The sequence below is a fragment of the Eucalyptus grandis genome, chromosome 3, assembly GCF_016545825.1.
Source record: "Eucalyptus grandis isolate ANBG69807.140 chromosome 3, ASM1654582v1, whole genome shotgun sequence".
Taxonomy (NCBI): Eukaryota; Viridiplantae; Streptophyta; class Magnoliopsida; order Myrtales; family Myrtaceae; genus Eucalyptus; species Eucalyptus grandis.
The window spans coordinates 2,672,304-2,678,986 of NC_052614.1; the positions used below are offsets into that span (position 1 = coordinate 2,672,304).

The 6,683-nt window shown below is 40.5% G+C and overlaps 1 pseudogene; it reads left to right on the top strand.

Annotated features, from left to right (window-relative positions):
- Positions 1-250: 250 nt before the first annotated feature.
- Positions 251-1,783, top strand: LOC120291362 (annotated as a pseudogene).
- Positions 1,784-6,683: the final 4,900 nt, after the last annotated feature.

A 6,683-nucleotide genomic window follows, 5' to 3' on the forward strand; every position in this document is an offset into this window, starting at 1 on the left:
TCTTAATCGATCGGGTCAGAGCACAGGAAAGAGCCTTATTCACATGAAATTTCTTAGTCACGATCATCATCCCCGTACCACTAAACTTGAGCCCCACATGCGTATGCAGTCCGATAAATCCTGTATAAAGCCAGCTAAAAAACGTACCACCTCCTCCGTGTAACTCATAAAAAATGGCTTCCGACTATAATCGTGTCCTTCGCTTTCTCTTCATCTCCTTTCTCTCTCTCTCCTCCAAATCAACTCATGCATGGCCCAAAACGTCAGAGGAGGCTATTGGTTCCCGGACAGCGGCATCACAGCCTCCGACATCGATTCAACCCTCTTCACTCATCTCTTCTACGCATTTGCTGACGTTGACGCATCGACAAACCAGGTAGTCGTATCGTCATCGCACGCTTAGTCTTTCGCGGCCTTCACTCGTGATGTCCAGCAGAAAAACCCATCGGTCGCAACCCTCCTGTCCATTGGCGGCGGGGGTAACAAATCGATCGCGGACAACATTGCATCCATGGCGCGCCAGTCGAGGTCCCGAAAGTCTTTCATTGATTCCTCCTTTGCCCTGGCTCGGTCGAACGGCTTCCATGGCCTCAATCTTGATTGGAGGCCCCAGATAGCAACGAGAAGATGGCCAACTTGGGGTTGCTCCTCCAGGAGTGGCGGGCTGCGGTAGCTGCTGAGGCGGCCAGCTAGGGCAAGGATGCTTGCTTTTGTTGGCAGCGGTCCATTACTGACCGCACCACTGGTCTAACACAAATTATCCGGTGGCTGCCATGGCGGCGAGCTAGGATCGGATCAATGCGATGGCCTATGATTTCTATGCACCCGGTTGGTCCTCTACCACAGGACCACTTGCGGCTCTCTACAATCCAGGTATGGGTGGCAACTTTGACTTTTGGGGTTGTAAACTTTGACTATTCTTTGGTACAACGAAATTTCCTTAATTTTCTGTATCAAGACTAAAAAATTCTGTTACCTCAACGTCAAGAGAATTACAACACAATTTTCCATTCAAAGCTTAAAGTGTTATTCCACGAGTAATTGACATGGATTTTGTTTCTTTATTTAAAATCCTCTATTAATCCTCGTTAAATTCATAATTTTCTTGATAATGAAACCGTTAGTCCTTTTAATTCAGGGAACGGTGTAAGTGGAGACGACGGGTTAAGCGCGTGGATTCAGGCCGGCATGCCGGCAGAGCAGATCGTGCTTGGAATTCCGTTTTATGGTAGCACATTTGCTCTTGCGGATGCCAACAACCACGGCTACTTTGCACCCTTCACTGGGCCGGCGATATCCTCTGAGGGGATGAGGATGTACAATCAAATCACGACGTACATATCCCTAAACAACGCTACCACAGTGTACAACTCCACGGTCGTGTCTGCCTATTGCTATTCTGGGACGACATGGATCAGCTATGATGGTATACAAACCATCTGTACCAATGCGGCGTACACTAAGGGAAGAGGACTTAAAGGTTACTTTGCATGGCATGTTGCTGGTGATGGCGACTGGGTTCTCTCCCAAGCAGGTGAGTTTATGATATCCGTTTTCCATCCTCGGCAGTTTCCTCTCTTCATGCTCTGATTGAAGAAAGAGTCAAAACTTTTCCAGATTAGTTAATCAATTTTCGACGGTCTAGTTCTAATTCCTTCAATTTCAACCTGTTGTTGCAGCTTCAGCTTCAGCTGATATTGCGAGCAAGGAAATTACTCACCCCCATATATTTTTCTTACTTCTTATGATCGAGTATATGTGGTCCTTCTCGTTTATAGTCTGATTTATAATTGAGAAGGTGAAGGTAAAGGGAACTATACGACCAAGAAAATTAATGGTAATGTGAACTTGCTACCCTTACCACGAGAGAGCAAATCTTCCATTGGTTGAAGCAGAAAGAATCAGCATCACAACACAACCCAACAAGCTTGAAATATTTAGGGTGCGTTTAGTAACGTTTATGTTAAAAAATTGTTCCAGGAACAGAAATAGAAAAAACTATTTGTTCCGGAAAACAATTTTTTGAACGAAGAACGCGCGTTTGGTAAACTTGTATAATTTATGTTCCTGGAATAGAAAAAGAATAGAAACACATTTGGTAAACTTGTATAATTTTTTTGTTTCTTTTAATTTTTTAATATTTTTATTTTATTTTTCCTTTTTTCTTTTTCTTTTTTCTTCATTTTGGCTGGTCGCCGCCTCGGCTGTGGCCGGCGACCGGGCCGACGAGGGCTGACGGCCTCGCCTAGCCACGGTGAGGCCGAGCCTCACCGGGGACCAGCGACGCTTTGGCTTGGCCGCGGCCTCGACGGCCGATCGTTGACGTCACCGGCCCTCGACAGCCGATCGCCGACCATGGCCGAGGCCGATGACCGGCCAAAGAAAAAAGAAGAAGAAAAGAAGAAGAAAAGAAAGAGAAGGAAAAAATAGAAGAGAGAAAAATTATTTTTCGGAAGTGTTCCTGGGAACAAGAAACAAGTGTTTCTTGTTTCTTGTTTCTGTTCAAATCTGTTCCCGGGAACAAAAAAAATAGATGTTTGGTTCCCTGAACAAAAGTGTAAACAAACGCGTCTCTGTTTTTTTGTTCCCCGGAACAAAAGAATAGAATTTGTGTTCCGGGGAACAAAAAAAGAAAACAAACAAACAGGCCCTTAGAGATGCAGTGTAGGTCTTCTTAATGATGTAGCGTAGGTCTTCTTAATGATGTATGAGAGCTTGTAAGTTTCATCTTAGGAGGTTGGCGTCACACCCCAATTCCACAAGGATAGGAGCATGACATGACTGTCCTTTCTCCAATTTCAACCTGGTATTACAGCTTCAAGTTCGTGGTGACCTCGATGACATTAGAGGAGACATTATTTACTAATGTTAATCGGAAGTTTGGTCCAATAATGTGATGGATTTATAGTATTGCATCTCACTGTAAAATCTATTCTTAGGCCATGTTTGGTAACCATCTTATTTTCCTGTTTTTTGTTCTTTTGTTCCTTAGAACACCGGAACAAAAAAAAGAATATAAATCCATTTGATAATATCAACTAATTTTTCCATTACCCGAAACAGATTAGTAGCTAGGGAATAGATTTGGAACAAAACTAGAATTATAAAAATAATAATAAATAAATAAAACCTACATCTTTGTTCCCAAGAACAAAAAGAGAAATACGGCCATTTAAAAAAAAGATAAGCTCATCGTAACCTAATGTTCGTCTTTACACAATCGACACAAGGTCCAGTCTCTAACCCGATCCAAGTCCCCTTTTTTGGAATAAAAATAAAATAAAATATACAACAATTCTGAGATTTAGGAAAAAAAATTAGAAATTAGATTTTGAGTAGTTTTACTAGATTATAGTGTTAATTCTAGTTTAGAATTAGTTTAACATAAAAAAAATGTGAATCTTTTGATGAAAATTGGATTCAAAATTGAATAAGCTTTTAGGGCTTTACTATATGGATTTTTTCAATACCGTTTTCTTTTAGAGACAATACTAGGTCATGAAAGTTTGGTGGCTCCCATATTCTTCTTTTAAGATTCTATTGGAGACATCCTTTAAGATCATCTACAATTTTGTTTTAATAGAAAATTATATGGCTTTGAACAAGTGTTTTGCATTACAATTTGTCTTGTGTTATAGCAATCAAATAGTCTATGCTCCATGAATTTTTTGTCATTTGCTTGAAGATTTGATGAGTTTGTACAAATAAGCACACCATTACATCCTCAATTGTTCCGCCATTGTCCATTTTATCAAGCAACGTTGGCTCTTCTTCTTATAGTTAAAAAGTTTAAAAGGTCTATGCACTTCTTTATTATAATGCCCAAAGATTTACTACCAACATCCTCACATTATGAATTATAACACAAGCGGGACTCTTTGTTGTCATTTCCAACCATTCATTTTTTACTCACTATTATGTTAGATTTTCTGAGAGCACTTTAGAATATTTTGGTCAATTAAATTCTTACAAAAGTCTAGTTTTATTTAAACATGAATTTTTAGGTCTCCACGAACATTTTTATAATTAAATGAAAAATTTTGAGAATATAAATTTTTAGGGTTGTACCAAACACATTTATGTTTGTTTTCTATTCTGAGAAAAAAAAATGTTCAGTTACCAAAGCATTCTTATATTAAGAAACTCATTCAGAGAATAAAAATAGAAAAAAGTATTTTTAAATATAAATTATTTTCGAAAACAAAAATGTTATCAAACGCACCCTTATCGGATGAGCTAAAGCAAGATCCAATGGTTCATACAATCTAATTGATGGATTTTCCTTTTGATGGGCCTGAGTTGGCCCGTCCGCCCAAAAGGCCCGGCCTGTGAGTTGAGGGCCCATGAAGGAAGCTATTAAAAATTAAAGGAAAATCAGAGAGGCAGTTATCTGAGATAGAGAGGTTACGTATTTTGAAAAAGAGAGATTACGCTCTCTCTTGGTTTTGCACGTCCTCTCTCAAAAGTTACATCTTCTTCTCGCACCGCTTTCTCCCAAAGAACAGTAAAGAAGAATCCTCTGAAGAACGGTGTGGATTATTCCTCTTTAATTCGCAACACCGGGGTTTAGTCTGTGGAAACAAAGGTACGTTCATTTATGTGATGTGCCTTAGGATCGGTGATACATGTTTGTTTTTGGGCTCGTCTTCCGCATTCGTTTTAGGGGTTCGATTTAATGTCGAATCCGTTTTAGAGAATCAGTAATTCCCAACATTGGTATCAGAGCCGTAGTTCCTGTTTTCCGATCCTTTTTCATGTTTATGAATGATTTTTGATTGAATTTTCGTGAAAAATCGACCGACATAGATCGGGGGTGAAAAAATCCCGACACCCGATTTTGTACGCCCCGTTTTTTGTTTTTCTGTAAGTTGAATTTTTTTTTCTAAAAGCGTAGGATCAAAGCCCTCGTCGAGACTAGAAAAACGAGTGGCGGATCGCTGCCGCGGACTGCGGACGCGCCGCCGGGGACCACCGGACGCACCGCCACGCATGGCCGGAACGAGCGGGTCGCACGCGCCATTCAGTCCCCGCAGCGCGTGTGTCGCATGCGCCGTTTCGGCCCCAGGCCCGTGCGACGCATGCGCGGGTGCTGGCGCGTGCCACGCACGCGCCGGCTGACATCATCGTGACGTCAGCCAGGCACGAGCGTGGCACGTGCCGGTCGGTTTGTCCGACTGGCTCGACCAGCCCGGCCGGCCCGATCGGTCCGCCCGTTGACCTCGACCTGGTTGACCGTTGACTTTGACCGTTGACCCAAAAAAAAAGAAAGGAATGTGTTTCTTTTTCCAATTAAGTCTATGTGGATTATATGTAATCCCTTATTTATTCTGCATTTGTTGCAGGAACAATGCCTCTCCTTAGGTTGCGCACACCTATTTGCGCAATTACCAATGAACAAAAGGAAAGGCTTTCTAAGTTGATAGTTGAGCTGACTGATCATCGATGGGAGAGTGGCGACTAAATTGATCACGTTCTTGAAGTCAAAGGGAAAATACAAAAGGTCATATGGAATAGTCGTCCCATGCCATAGTCCGAGATGGTGTGATTTTTCATGAACACTCTTCCACCAGAATGGTAAGGAGTGTTGAATCGCATATGGGATGTCAACAAAGCCGCTTCATATAGGAAAATTGTGATGGATTTTATAGATGATTATTACTGGATTGTTACATGGGAAAAGATCAAGAAATTGAACAAAAGAGGATCTTTCCCAGTTCGTATATTGACTTGGTGCTAGATGTTTTGGCTGGTCTTTATTTAATGTGCTTTGTGGACATCTTATGTAATGTTATCTACCTAGTTATTGTTGGTGTGACAACTGATATGTTAGTTGTATTATGTGAAAGCATTATTATTATATCATTGTTTGATATCAAGTACTATTTGCTTTCTGTTATCATTAACTGTTGTGGATAGTTCATAGAAATTTTTGTAATTTCAAAGAATTTATTTTGCATAGAATGTTATATTAATAATAACTCCAAGTTAGGATTCTGGATGATGATTGGAAACATAGTGACCTCTTGATTCTGAAACCTAATTTGAAATTATTCATTAATATGATGGTTTTATGCAAAATAGATGCATAAATGATAGGCATTAATAATTTGTGCATATGTGTCTGATATGTTCAGATCGATAACTTCGACAACTAAAAACATAATTGCTGATTTGAACAAAAAAGACAAAATGAACGGCGAGAATTGTGAAATATTGAATATGAAAATTCCATGTATGCTTGAAAAGCAAGAAGCACTAGAAGCTCTTGACCATGTTATGGAAGAAATTGAGAATGCTGTCGCCACCTTGAGCTAAAGGGCAGAGACCGCCTCAAGGCATTTGAGAAGGAAACACATATTTGCTATATTACTTCCAGCTCACAAGGAGCTTCAAGCTCTAAGCGCAAGCGCATTGATTCGTTCAATATGTGAAAATGCAAGGGATCAAGTCCTTCTTGCAAGAAACCAAGAGCTGACCAATATAAGAGAGGAAAACGTCCTCGAGTGAAGAGTATTTCAAGGGTGAAGTGTTACAACTGTGATTAGAAGGGTCACTACACTCGCGATTGTCGTGAGTCAAAGAAGGTACTCACCCCTTGTACTCTTAAGAGCTTTGCTAATGTGTCAAGTTCTGTATTCTTAACTGAATCTGATCCTTTGTAGACTGTAGATTCAGGAGCGACA